Raw genomic sequence first — 14,294 nt, 5'->3', positions numbered from 1 at the left:
CCATGTGCAGCACCATATCACCCCCTTATCCTCCCCATGCTCACCCAAGCAGCCCATACACATGAGAGAGAAAAAAAAAAGACCACCACATACTCACCTCGGTCCCTTTCCTTGGCGCTAGGCTTCTCTCTTGGCAGGCGTGGTACTGTATAAGGAACGTGCCTCTGACTGCGGAGCCCCTTTGGGAAAGTTAGAAGGAAACACTGTGCAGTGCCCAATTCCCCCCTCCCACTGCTCCCCAGGTGATGGAGTAATCTGGGACGCCCAGCTGATTAAGGGTACTGTCACACAGTGGCACTTTGGTCGCTACGACGGTACGATCCGTGACGTTCCAGCGATATCCATACGATATCGCAGTGTCTGACACGCTACTGCGATCAGGGACCCTGCTGAGAATCGTACGTCGTAGCAGATCGTTTGGAACTTTCTTTCGTCGCTGGATCTCCCGCTGTCATCGCTGGATCGTTGTGTGTGACAGCGATCCAGCGATGCGTTCGCTTGTAACCAGGGTAAACATCGGGTTACTAAGCGCAGGGCCGCGCTTAGTAACCCGATGTTTACCGTGGTTACCAGCGTAAAAGTAAAAAAAAAACAAACTTTACATACTCACATTCCGGTGTCCTTCAGGTCCCTCGCAGTCTGCTTCCCGCTCTGACTGACTGCCGGCCGGAAAGTGAGAGCAGATCACAGCGGCGACGTCACCGCTGTGATCTGCTTTCACTTTACGGCGGCACTCAGTCAGTGCGGGAAGCAGACGGCAAGGGACCTGAAGGACACCGGAATGTGAGTATGTACGTTTTTTTTTTTTTTACTTTTACGCTGGTAACCACGGTAAACATCGGGTTACTAAGCGCGGCCCTGCGCTTAGTAACCCGATATTTACCCTGGTTACCCGGGACCTCGGCATCGTTGGTCGCTGGAGAGCGGTCTGTGTGACAGCTCTCCAGCGACCACGCAACGACTTTCCAACGATCACGGCCAGGTCGTATCGCTGGTCGTGATCGTTGGAAAGTTGCAGAGTGTGACAGTACCTTAACAGTAAGAAAGAGTAAGGGGCGTCCGGCCACACCCACAAGGGTTAAATTCAGGTGCCCGGGGTCAGTACCTTCCTCTTTCTCCCTGTCTGACCCCAGCGGAAGTGTAGAGAGGGGCAAAGGTTCGTAACTGGTCATTGGCTACTCGCCTGTCGGTCGCAGACAGGGCCTTCGGCTGTGAGCCCGTTGCGAAACGTAATTGCCCCTCTCTGCTTGCTAAATTATTAAACAGTGACCGACCTGTTAAACCCATCTAGGCCTGTTTGTGCTGTCTTTACAGGATTGGTGAGAGGGGGGAAGGCACTGTTTACAACGCACGAGTCTCCGCAGTCTTGCCTCCGGTGCGCGGACTCTCCGGAGTACAGTGTGTGAAACAGCTGACGCGATGACGTCATTTCATCACGTCAGCTGTTTCACACACTGATTGGGGAGGAAGTGGCCGGCGGCCCCTCCTCTGCCAAAGGAGTCAGCGGCGCAGCGTAGAGCCGCAGATGGAAATAGCAAGTGCGCGGGCACCTTGCGACCCGTGGACCTCGGATTTCCAGCCCCACAGCTGCTTTATAGTCCCTCTATGCACAATATGATCCCCCACGTAGCCTCCCTATATACAGTATCAGCCCCCACATAGCTTCCCTATATACAGGATGAACCCCCACATAGCTCTCTTATATACAGTATGAGTCCACACACAGCCCCCTATATACTGTATAAGCCCCAATAGCCCCTTCTATATACAGTATGAATCTCTACATACAGTATGAGCCCTCACATAGCCCGGTATGTACAGTATCAGACCCCACATAGTACCCTATATACAGTATTAACCTTTCTTCAGCCCCCTATACAGTATGTCATTACATAGCCTCTCTATATACAGTATAAACCCCCATATAGCCCCCTATATAAAGCATGATCCCCCATACAGCCCCCTATTTACATCATGAGCCCCCACCTAGCCTATGAGCTCTCACATAAGCCACCTACATTCAGTATGATGCTTCACAAAGCCCCCTGTATAAATGTACACATCCCATACACATAAAAACCTCCAAAAAAGGAAGTCACTACGACTTCGCTCCTGTTCCCCGGGCATTTTGCTCCAGTTTCTGGTGCACTCACTCGCTGCACAGTAGACGTCATGTAGTGGCGTCATCGCATCTGTTGTCTCATTCGCACATGCTGATTGGTGGAAGAAGGAGCTGGCGGCTCCGTTCTCCACCAATGTATTAACCGATATCTGCGTTCCGAGGAAGCTGATAGCGATGATATCAGGTGGCCTGCAGCAACGGGGTGGAGAGGGCATTGTGCGGCCTGTGGGTCACTGTTTTCAGCCTTTAGGCTGTCTCTGTCCGCTTGCCGGACTGGAATAGCCAGAGGGTCAGATGTGGCCTGTGGGCTGCACTTTGCTCAGGTCTGCACTACACCAATTTTATTTCATTTCTGGTATTCCTTGGGTGTCATTTTGGAGCATTAATGAGGACACACCATACAAGGACGTTCTCAAGGACTTAACCCCTTTATGACCACAGCTTTTTTCGGTTTTGTGTTTTTGTTTTTTGCTTCCCTTCTTCCCACAGCCATAACTTTTTTATTTTTCCATCGATATGGGCATGTGAGGGCTTTTTTTTGCGGGACGAGTTGTACTTTTGAATGACACCATTGGTTTTAGCATGTCATGTACTCGAAAAGGGGGGAAAAAAAATTCCAAGTGTGGTGAAATTGCAAAAAAAAAGTGCAATCCCACCCTTGTTTTTTGTTTGTTTTTTTGCTAGGTTCACTAAATGCTAAAAGTGACCTGCTATTATGATTCTTCAGGTCATTACGAGTTCATAGACACCAAACATGTCTTGGTTATTTTTTATCTAAGTGGTGAAAAAAAATCTAAAGTTTGCTTAAAAATAGAAAAAAAAATTGCACCATTTTTAGATACCCGTAGCGTTTCAATTTTTCGTGATCTGGGGTTCTTTGAGGGCTTACTTTTTGCACGCCAAGCTGACGTTTTTAGTGATACCATTTTGGTGCAGATACGTTCTTTTGATCGCCCGTTATTGCATTTTAGTCCAATGTCGCGGCGACAAAAAAACGTAATCTGGCGTTTTGACTTTTTTTAATCACTACGCCGTTTAGCGAACAGCTTAATCCTTTTTTTTTATTGATAGATCGGGCAATTCTGAACACGGCGATACCAAATATGTATAGGTTTGATTTTTTTTTTTTTTATTGTTTTATTTTGAATGGGGTGAAAGGGGGGTGATTTAAACTTCTATATATTTTTTATTTTTTTCATATTTTTAAAAACTTTTTTTTAAACTTTAGCATGCTTCAATAGCCTCCATGGGAGGCTAGAAGATGCCACAACTTGATCGGCTCTGCTACATAGAGGCGATGCTCAGATCGCCCCTATGTAGCTGAATTACTGCATTGTTATGAGTGTAGACCACATTGTGGCTCTCATAGCAATCCGGCATCAACAACCATAGAGGTCTCATGAAGACTTCTGGTTGTTATGCCGACGCACGGATGACCCCCAATCACGTGATGGGGTCACCGGTGTGCGCATTTCCGTCCGGATGCGCTTGTTAAATGCCGTGTTCAGAGTTTCACAGTGGCATTTAACTAGTTAATAACAAGTTAAGTTCAAAACAGCTGACCTGTCCCGGCTTTGATGCAGGCTCACCGCCGGAGCCCACATCGAAGCAGGGGGTCTGCCCTTGGATGTACTATTCCGTCCGAGGGCAGAAAGGGGTTAAATATTTGCCCCAATCCAAAAAGATTTTGGAGAACTATCGTCATGTAGAATGCTTCTCCCAACCTGACAGAGGCCTAATGTCTCAGCTGGTTAGCCCCCTTTCCTTCTGTCAATTTTTTTCCCCCTCCTTAGGGAATAAAACATTAAAGAGACGTAAACGTCTTTTTTATTGATTCATGCAGTCTCCCAGCTGATGAAATGGGGGTGAGGATTATATTCTGTTTTTGGTATAAGGACCCCCTATGAGTTACAGGCTTTTTTTCAATGACTAGAAATATCCTTATATGTGTCATATGTTTCATACATTTTGAAATATTGGAAGGGTTTTTTTTTTTTTTTTTTAAAAAAGGCTCCCACACCATTGTCCTTCACGCCAATCGATCATACAGTTCCATGGCTTTCTGCTCATTATAAAGGGTATTCTGTAACATTTAGTGGCACGAAGCAGTAGTAAGATAATCCGTCACCAGCGCACCTTCAAAGCCAGTCATGACATGACACTGCCCCACCAACATGACTGCAGTTGAGTATGTAGACAGCTGAAGGGCAGCACTCGCCACCAGGCAGGACTCGTAAAGTCCTTACTAAACACCGGGACGTGAATTAACAAGTATTCCCATTTTTTAAAATAAATTCTATCCTTTTTTGGGGGAATCTGGGTGAGAGGCCGTATGGCCATCACCCCCCTTTTTGGAGTCCTGAAGGACAGGTATTACTAAGGAGAATCTGGAATAGGAGACATATTGGTTGTTTCCCAGTATTCCTGATGCTGATTAGTATGTTTTTCTTTTAAATTAGAAATGTCATTATATTTTGGTGACAAAAATAATCATGTCCAATATTTTCCCAGTTCACCATGTCATCTTATCAGTACGTCATCCCCATCCTCCACTGTGTAATTCCCACCCAGGCTTGAGGTGCAAGATTTCCAAAAACATCCTGGTGGGGTAATTAGCTGCAGACTAATTTGGCCCTAGCATATGTGGGATGGCAGGAGGGTGGGGAAGTCAATGGTGTGGCTGAGTGCTGCCTTGATTCAGCTCAGAGTAAGTACTACCTCCCACGCCACAGCTCCAAATTTGGGGTCTCGGAGGGGGTAACCCTAAAAATTACCTATTGCAGAACTTCTAATTGTTAGTTAAAGACTTCTGCTACCGGGGAGGGACCAATTAAAGTCACACTGGAAAGGAAATAAACTCAGCGGCTTTCTTTTCAACAGCTGTTTTTAAGGCAGGAGGCATCCCCTTCCCTCCCCCTCAAACCATACCCTCCTCTCGCACTCACACACATACAGGCTGCCCCCCTCCCCTCCTTACATCTGTCACTGCCCTTTACCCGCTGACGGCAGAGGTCCTCTCTGTCACTCAGGACAAGCCGTGTGAGTGAGTGAGTTGGTGGGGGGGACCTTCCACACTGTTTAGTGACAAACTGGGGATACTTCTTCTTCACTGGTCTTGGTGGCTTCAAGAGACGGAGACCGAAAGGCCTCTTCTCCTACTCCGCACTCCCCTTTTTCGCTCCTGTCTCCGGGGCCACTTCCCGAAGGAAGCGGGCCAGGAAAGGACAGTCATCGTGGCTCCATGCTTGTAAGTACGTCCTGCTTTTTTTCTCTCCCTCTTCTACAGCCAGCACAATCTGCAGGCTTAAGGGGTCTCGTCATTATCACTAGCTGAAAAGATTGTACACGCGCTCCTTATAAGGCATGCCTTATGGTATACAGTTCAGGAGCCTATGCCTGCCGACAAGGCCTCTTGTTTTATGCCCCCTCTGATCACCCAGCTTTGGCTTAAAGCGAGTCCCCCGTCTCCTCTGGGTAGTGGGGGGTTGACGAAGGAAGACAGGCCAGGAAACGCAACGTCTTGTTTATAATCCTCGAGAACCATGTTTCCTTGTTGTAACGGAGACCATATCCTGGACTCAACTTCCCGAATCTTGAAAACTGTATTTCCTTCTCTCCCCACCATCACGACCACCACCACCATCTCATCCAGGATGTAGAATTACATGATTGTCCTTATTTGTTTGTAATGGATGTTCCTCATTCAGGAAACCCATGTAGGTGAGCTTTGTGCTTCAGTCACTGGTCCCTATTATCCAGGACCATGTTCCATCACAACAGCCCCAGTTGGGAGGTCACTCCTCTGTTGCGAAGCATTGGATATGTTACCTAATATATACACATCCCCACATGTGGTTTTGTTGCTCAACTTGTGTGACATCCAGGGAAATGAGACCTGGATGTAGGAGTTGAGGTGTTCCCATGTGCTGGGTGATGGAAGATGATGTGCCAAGGCTTGGTCAAGTGGTTTTGTTAAACTGTTAAGAGATGAAAAAAAATTTCCATGCCGACAAAAGAGGAACTTGTATGTAAATATCTGGATAGGTCAGCGGGTTCAGTTTCCATAATCTCATGCTCCTGTTTGATGGTAGACAGCCTTGGTATTTTTCTTGTAAAAGTTTGTCAATTTTTACATAAGTGTTGTTTACACACAAAATCGCATAACTCAGTGTTATGCCTCTGCTTTTTATTTTTTTTTTGTGAAAAATAACAGAGCTTTGATGTCTAAAATGAAGGTATCGCTCAGGGACAGGGCAATGTGGTTATGGCCCAGATTTAGTTAATGCTCAAGTTTTTGGATAATCTTCAGTTTGATGAGCAACAGATGGAGGAGATGTGAGGTCATACAGCGCTCAACCAAGTTACAAATAAGTCACACTTGTGGTCATATGTAAGTTGTTTTTTCAGTCCAGTTTACAAAAAAGGATACAAAAAGCAAGCGTCTGATTGGTTACAGCATTGGCAATATTGGTATTTTTTTATTACTTTATGTATTTTTAGTGAGTTTTTGTAGACCTGTACTTATTGCAAAAAAAAGGCTTAAAATAGACAAATTAGACCATGTTGTTGACCATAATAGCATAGTGATTTTTCTTGTGTATGAATTATACAGACAACCTTTTGTTTTTGTGTTTTTTTTCTTTTGGCATACCGTAATTTATATGTCTGGACAATGTGGTGTCCCATACTTTTACCTAAAGTGACAGAGCCTAGTTTTTGGGACTCGTGAGTGGGTCACTGTCCCAACTCGGGTGATTGTGCACAGGTAACAGTATACACACCTTTGGTTTATACAGTGAGCTTGTATTTTTGACTTGTAACTAGAATTTTTTTTTTCTCTGACTTATTCAGGGACTGTTTTGAACGGACTATAGTTTTATTAGTGGAAATTACTGGTTTGAAAAAAGCAAAGTGATTGTACAATTGGGTGTTTGGTTGAAAAGTAATAGATTCAAAAGGGTTCTTCACTAGTCATCACAGGAAAACATTAGGTCTCACTTGGATATGGCCTGTCCAATATGTCTGTTGGATCTCCATTGCTTGCCTCCTAGGCAGATATAATTGTTGAGTCACGGTTGAGTAAGACTTATGCAGATGTTTCCATTGGGTCTCCACTTGTAATTCTTTGCAATTATGTCCATTGGGTCTTAGTTGGTTGTTTCATGTTGGTTCCTCATTGAATATGTCTTTTGTCATGTATTTTACTCTCTTGGATCTCCATTGATTCCTTTCTATGCTAATACTTTTTTCATTTTCACTTGATATGTCCCATGTAGTTGCAGCAGTCTGGTCTCTTTTCTCTGTCTTTATTGAGGTCTTCTTTGCCAATATTTCAGTTGACTCTTCATTGGTTTTGTTCAATATAGATAGTTTGCTTGTGTTGTCATTAGTTCAGTCCTATGTAGACTCTTTCCTTGGCTCTTCATTAGTTTTACCCTATGGACATACATCAGTTGGGCCTATATTTCTTTCAACACAGATATTTGATTTGTGTCGTTGTTAATTTCATCCCAAGCACACACTTCATTTGAGTCTATATTGGGTACTTCTTATGAAGTTATCTCAGTTGGGTCTTAATTAGTATCATTCCATGAACATACTTTGGTTTATTCTATTCTGGGTACTTTACATGCAGATAATTCAGTTGTGTTTTGATTGCTTTCATCACATTTACATACTTAGGTTCGGTCACTTTTGGATCCTTCCTATGCAGATACTTTGGTTACGTCTACGTCTGTTTCATCCCGTTCACATACTTTGGTTGAGTCTCTTTTGGATCCTTCGTAACCTTATACTTTGGTAGGTCTACGTCTGTTTCTTCCCATTCACATACTTTGGTTGTGTCTCTTGGGTCCTTCCTATGCAGATGCTGTACTTTGGTTGGGTTATCTTTATGTTAATCCCATGCACATACCATACTTTTACATTTGGATCTTCACTAGTGATGAGCGAGTATACTCGTTGCTCGGGTTTTCCTGAGCACGCTCGGGTGGTCTCCGAGTATTTGTGACTGCTCGGAGATTTAGTTTTTGTTGAGGCAGCTGCATGATTTACAGCTACTAGCCAGCCTGAGTACATGTGTGGGTTGCCTGGTTGCTAGGGAATCCCCACATGTAATCAAGCTGTCTAGTAGCCACAAATCATGCAGCTGTGGCAAGGAAGACTAAATCTCCGAGCAGTCACAAATACTCGGAGACCACCCGAGCGTGCTCTGGAAAACCTGAGCAACGAAGTATACTCGCTCATCACTAATCTTCACTTTTATCCTATGTAGATACTTTAGCTCGGTCTTCATTAGTTACATCCCATGTAGATACTCTGGTTGAGTCTTCTTTGGGTACTTCTATGCAGATATAATAGTTTAGTCTTCATTCGTTTCATGCTATGTAGACACTTTAGTTGGGTCTTCATTGGTGTCATTCCATTCACATACTTTGGTACTTTCTATATTGGGTATTCCTATGTAGATACTTAGGTTTGGTCTTCATAAGTTTCATGCTATGTAGATATTTTAGGTGGGTCTTCATTGGTTTCTTTCCATGCACGTTCCTTTACTCATCCGTTTCATCTTGCATAGATGCTTTGCTTGGGTCTCTATTGGATATTTCCTATGCTGAATACAATAGTTTGGGTTTTCATTGGTTTCATTCCTCAATGCATCTACTTTTTTGTGTCCTCATCAGTTTCTTCTTATGCAGATGCTTTTCTTGGGTCCATATTGTGTACTTTGTATTCCGATACTTCACTTGGGTCCCATTTACATTTGTTGGTTGGGTCTATATTGATTACATCCCATGTAGATACTTTGGTTTAGTCTTCATAAGTTTCATGCTATGTTGATATTTTATTTGAAAGTCTTCGTTGTTTTCTTTCCATCCATGTTGTTTCGTTGCGTACTTGGTGGATTCATCTTGTATAGCTGGTTCGCTTGAATATAAATTTATTTCCTATGCTGATACTTTAATTGGGTCTTCATTGGTTTTGTCCCATGCACATACTTTGTATGGGTCTGTATTGGGTATTTACTGTGTAGATGCGTCAGTTTGGTCCTTAAATGTTTCATTTCTACGTAGATTCTTCAGGTATGTCTTCATTGGTTTCATCCCATCTACATATTTTGAATGGGTCTTCATTGGATCCTAGCTATTGTTACCTCAGTTGGGTCTTCATTGGTTTTGTCCCATGCACATACTTCGGGTGGGTCTGTATTGGATATTTATTATGTAGATGCTTCTGTTTGGAAGTTATAGGTTTCCTCCTGTATAGATACTTCTATTGGATCTTCATTGGTTTTGTCCCATTCACATACTTCGGGTGGGTCTACATTGGGTCCTAGCTATTGATACCTCAGTTGGGTTTTTATTAGTTTGGTCCCATATAGAATAATACGTAAGTAGATATGTTTATTGGGTTTCTGTTCAGTATATCTTTTACTGTTACGTCACTTGGGTCTTTTATCATTTATTGGGTCACTTTTGGGTTCATCAGCACCTGCTATTATGAACCCATGGTGAGTATCGTTGGTATCTGTAAAGTATTGGTAGATAATTGGCAACAACTATGCCCATTTCAGTTCCATAGTATGTGCTGTAAAAATCTGATCATACCCTCACCCCCAGTGTTCTGTTATGGTATTCTCCTGCCCTCCCCCCACACTTTTGCAGAGGAAGCGGTGCTGAGCGAGGTCTTAGTGCATGTATACAGCATGCATCTTAGTTCCTTTTTTCTGCTTCTGGTGTAAAACACAAGTCATCAATTCTTTGCATTTTTTTATTTTATTTTATTTATTTTTTTTTTTTTAGAAACCGGTATATCTCCGCACAAATCTAGTCAATCAACCCACTACTACCACCACCACCGATGCATTGGTATAATGTTCGTTTAAGGCCGCATGCATCTATTGAATGTTGCTGATTATTAAAGCAGATAGACATAGAAATAAAGTTTATTACAAAGCTGTCCTTAAAGTGATAACCTCCTGTAGGGCCTCATATATCAAACAGGTGGTTCAGAGTTCAGTTTTCGTTTTTATTCTGGGCTTGAATAATGAGACAAGGGCTATGGTTGCTAAACAGTTGTTGAGAACCCCTTTAAATAATGGAGACAGTGGTGGTCCAGAGCAGTCGCTGGATTAATGGACCTGTTATCTGAGCACAGTGACCGATATTGTCCAATATGAGGTCAATTGTGTTTACTTGCAAAATGCTTGTGAAGTTACTCATAGGCCAACTGCCATGTTACTGAGAAAGTCCATCCCGTATCTCATGTCACTTCTGAGGCTACCCTACCTATCTACACCGAAAATAACGCTATCATTGTAGAAAAGTGCATCCAGTCCCCATAAAGAGAGATGTTTCCAAGATGGCAGATGAAACCTGTACCAAATTTTTTTTTTAGAATGTGGCAAAATTAGGTGGTAAAGACTCAGTGATTCTCGTGACGCTGGGCGTTGGTTGTGCTGTTTTCCTTGATGTATTGTAAAAAAAAATGAAATGACTTTTGTTAGCTCGATGGATAGAAATGACAGGTGAAGGGTTAATCCATCCAGGCTGTTAAATAGACTGGTTTTGTGTCTTTCGTATAGATGTACGAGCGGGCGACAGTCGGCAGCTGAGAGGCAGCTGTCTAGTCATATCTCAACGGCTGCCCAGCCCTGTGCTGGCACGAGCTGTGAAAAGAGGCACTGTGTGAATGGGATGTGTGCAGTGGTGAAGTTTTCGTTCCTCCCCCTCTCCCTCGATGATTGGAGAGCTTTTCACTTGGGCCCAAATGGCCCCCAGCATCTGGTAAAATTGCTGTATTATGCATCTGCTCATTGTCATCTCCACAGCTCTAGATCCAGCATAGAGGACAAGGTGACCTCCACAAGGTCATGGAGCCATCTCCCTGGGTATGAGAAGTAGGCTTCAAAGAACGCTTCATTTAATAATGTGACTGTGAAGCCAAGTGTCCGACCAGCAATTGACCTTGTAGGAGGCATTATTCCTGAATTTTCCGGGCACAATTCTCAGGCTTGTCTTGTATATTCTACAGATGGGAAGTTTTAAGTCACACCCTAGCCAGGAGGACACCACAAAGCATAGGGGACATTTACATGTTCTGCATCCCATACAGCCACCTCGGCAAAACTTGAGACTACACGTGGACATCTGTTACGTGACAGCAATTGTTAGGTATGAGACCAAAAAACATTTCTAGTGTGCGGCAAATTTACTGCTGAAATTTTGCTGTAAACGATCTTAACTACCGTAAATTAAATATGTCGCATGGCATAGAAGTCTATGGCAAGTGAGTCTTTCCAAAGTTGCCATGTAGCCCAAAGATTACAGTGAAAAATGGTGTTTTCCTCAATTGCCGTGCCAAAATAATTGGTAAATTAAAAATCTGTTATAACAAAATGTGATGTAGATTGGTGGATATCTTGAAACAAGTGGCCTTTTGGAGATGTGTATAGATTCATCAAAGTGTTGCCCCGGTGGTCAAATTATTATGGAAATTAGCAATCGCAGCAGTCTTTGCTTGGTACGGTATCCATTTCTGAAAAAGCTGGGTGTCATCCAATTTTTGTGAGATGAAAACAACATGGCTGCCGTCACCACATCATCTCGGACACATTCGAGTGTGGACATTGGCCGTAGTCTGTCTACGTTTTCCTTATTAAACGTAACCCCTCGTTCAGATGTGGAATCGGGTTTTGCCAATTACATCTCCTTGCCTGGTGTGGCAAAAAAACAAGGCCCCGGCTTCTCCTCACAGCCAATATTTATTTTCTTTTTTCTGGCTCGATGAGCAGGAGATGCTGAGGCAGCAAGTCAATCAGAGCCTCTCCTTGTCTGTGCGACTGAAAACATATCACATGGCTGCCAGCCGTGCTCCACTGTGCCGCTCTTTTCCCAGTGTCAGCACGGGCACCCCTCTGTGCAGGAGCTGATGCCACAGTTTACCTAGACATAGGCCATGACTTTGCTTAAAAACAAGCACAATTATTTATTTGGACAACATTACCAAAAAATTAGCCACCCTTCATTTACTATGTCCTTGAGCCTTCCTCTCAGGTTAGTGAAATTTTTTTAATTTTCTTTCGGTCAATCTGAGTGACAACCAATATGGGCGAAGCCGAGTGATCGGTTTTCTATTAAGAAGCCTGGGTACGGCAATGGCTTCTCTTACATAGCATGTGAACAAATGGGTGCAATTAAAGAAGTGTGCCATTCAGGAGTATGGGAAAGCTGAGTACAGTTTTATAATAATAGTCAATTATTGATATGTAAAAAAAAAAAAAAAAAAAAAAACTCGATCCCAGAAGTCAGCCATTGTCTGTTCTAAGGATGTTGGTCCGGCTCAGACCTACAGAAGTTGCTAGTCCACATATATATGGCCTCTAACAGAGCAAATGGGCTCCTGTGATCGTCATCTTGGAGAGGCCACATCCGAGCAGAACTAAAGTACTCATTTGGTCATTGGTATTGATAGTGCAGCTGTTATCTCTGAACGTGGCGCTTGTTAACTCCTTAGCTGAATAATCATTATAATTTTTTTTTACAGTGTTATTCAACTCCTTCAGTATCCATCATTGGTTTCTGTGCGGGTAGCCCTACATGACAAGTAAATGTGCAGTAAAAGGATGACACAAGGGTAATCCTATGGACACTGACTTTTTTTTGCCTCTTCTGGGCATTCATCAAACGTCTATATATAATTAAAAAAAAACTCACAAAAACAAAAAATAAACATAAAACAGACAGCTGTGTATATTAGAAGGAAATAAAAAAGTACTTTCATATATCATAATAATATAAAAGTATTATAAGAAAAACATCTCAGTTGAAAAAAGAAATACATTTAAAAAAGTAATTTATCAATACAAAAATAAAAATCAAACCCGTGTATATCCATAGATGTCTGCATATGAACTTTCTGTCATGGAGGATTCTTTGACCTGTTGTATCCCAGAAGCCATTTTGTTTCCAGCCTCCAGGAGGGCCCTTATTAAATATTTAGGCCTACGATGTGCGTTGGGCCCAACGTGCTCCGTGAGTGTCACCGGCAGGTTTGGTGCTTGTTTTGCTCATTTTAAGAGGTAAATGAGTTTCATAGCCCGGAAATGTCGGACCCTTATTGATATTAACCCCGTAGGCTTTACATCTCTGCCCTGATACATTTTGTGCCCAGACCCTGAGCTGCAGAGCGGCGTGTCTAGATCTTCGGTTTATATCAGCTATCTGCAGAAATCTAGGTCACGAACATAATTTCTCCCCTCTGGGAGGTTGCCAGAATCAGACCTCAATTTTTCTTTGTAGTCTCGGTAGGATTTTCCTTAGATTGTACCTTCTCCTCACAGGAAGCTAATTGAGATGAGCGATGGAGACTGTGATTGAAACACCTGGCGGTAGGAGGCAATATCATTGACCTCCATTTTTCCTTCTCCCGTGCTTTCCTTTACTTTTTTACTGGGCCCCTTTGAATCCATCCCTGAGTCCTTATAGAAAGCCTGGTTGCTATAGAAACTATGCTTAACAACCAGTGTGTGTGTATATATATACGGTATATATATATATACACACAACACACACACACACACACACACACACACACACACACAGAGATATATATATATATATATATATATATATATATATATATATATATATATATATATATATATATATACCGCATCTCTCTAATATATTATATTATATTGCCAGGCAGTATTTCGATAGCGGCCGACTGACTGTTGTCAGGTTTAGGTCACGCCCGTCTCCCTAAGACACCCGTCCAATTGCTCTAAAGGTACCGTCACACTAAACTATATCGCTAGCGATCCGTGACGTTGCAGCGTCCTGGCTAGCGATATCGTTGAGTTTGACACGCAGCAGCGATCTGGATCCTGCTGTGATATCGCTGGTCGTTGCTGAAAGTTCAGAACTTTATTTGGTCGTCAGATCGGCGTGTATCGTCATGTTTGACACCAAAAGCAACGATACCAGCGATGTTTTACACTGGTAACCAGGGTAAATATCGGGTTACTAAGCGCAGGGCCGTGCTTAGTAACCTGATGTTTACCCTGGTTACCAGTGTAAAATGTTAAAAAAAACAAGCACTACATACTCACCTTCCGCTGTCTGTCCCCCGGCGTTCTGCTTCTCTGCACTGTGTAAGCACAGCGGCCGGA

At 43.1% G+C, this 14,294-nt stretch overlaps 1 protein-coding gene across 7 annotated transcripts in view; it reads left to right on the top strand.

Annotated features, from left to right (window-relative positions):
* The window catches only part of MEF2D (myocyte enhancer factor 2D), a 181,022-nt gene that overhangs the window by 77,035 nt on the left and 89,693 nt on the right, over positions 1-14,294 (top strand). Inside the window, exon 1 of one of the 7 annotated variants that reach the window (XM_077258490.1) lies at positions 5,143-5,369. The exons of the other annotated variants lie outside the window; for them this stretch is intronic. The gene's annotated coding sequence lies outside the window, so the exon portion shown is untranslated. Of the gene's footprint in view, positions 1-5,142; positions 5,370-14,294 lie in introns of those variants that run through there. 7 annotated transcript variants of the gene reach the window in all.

Source organism: Ranitomeya variabilis, chromosome 1 (assembly GCF_051348905.1).
Source record: "Ranitomeya variabilis isolate aRanVar5 chromosome 1, aRanVar5.hap1, whole genome shotgun sequence".
Taxonomy (NCBI): Eukaryota; Metazoa; Chordata; class Amphibia; order Anura; family Dendrobatidae; genus Ranitomeya; species Ranitomeya variabilis.
This window is presented reverse-complemented; position numbering and strand designations above follow the sequence as displayed.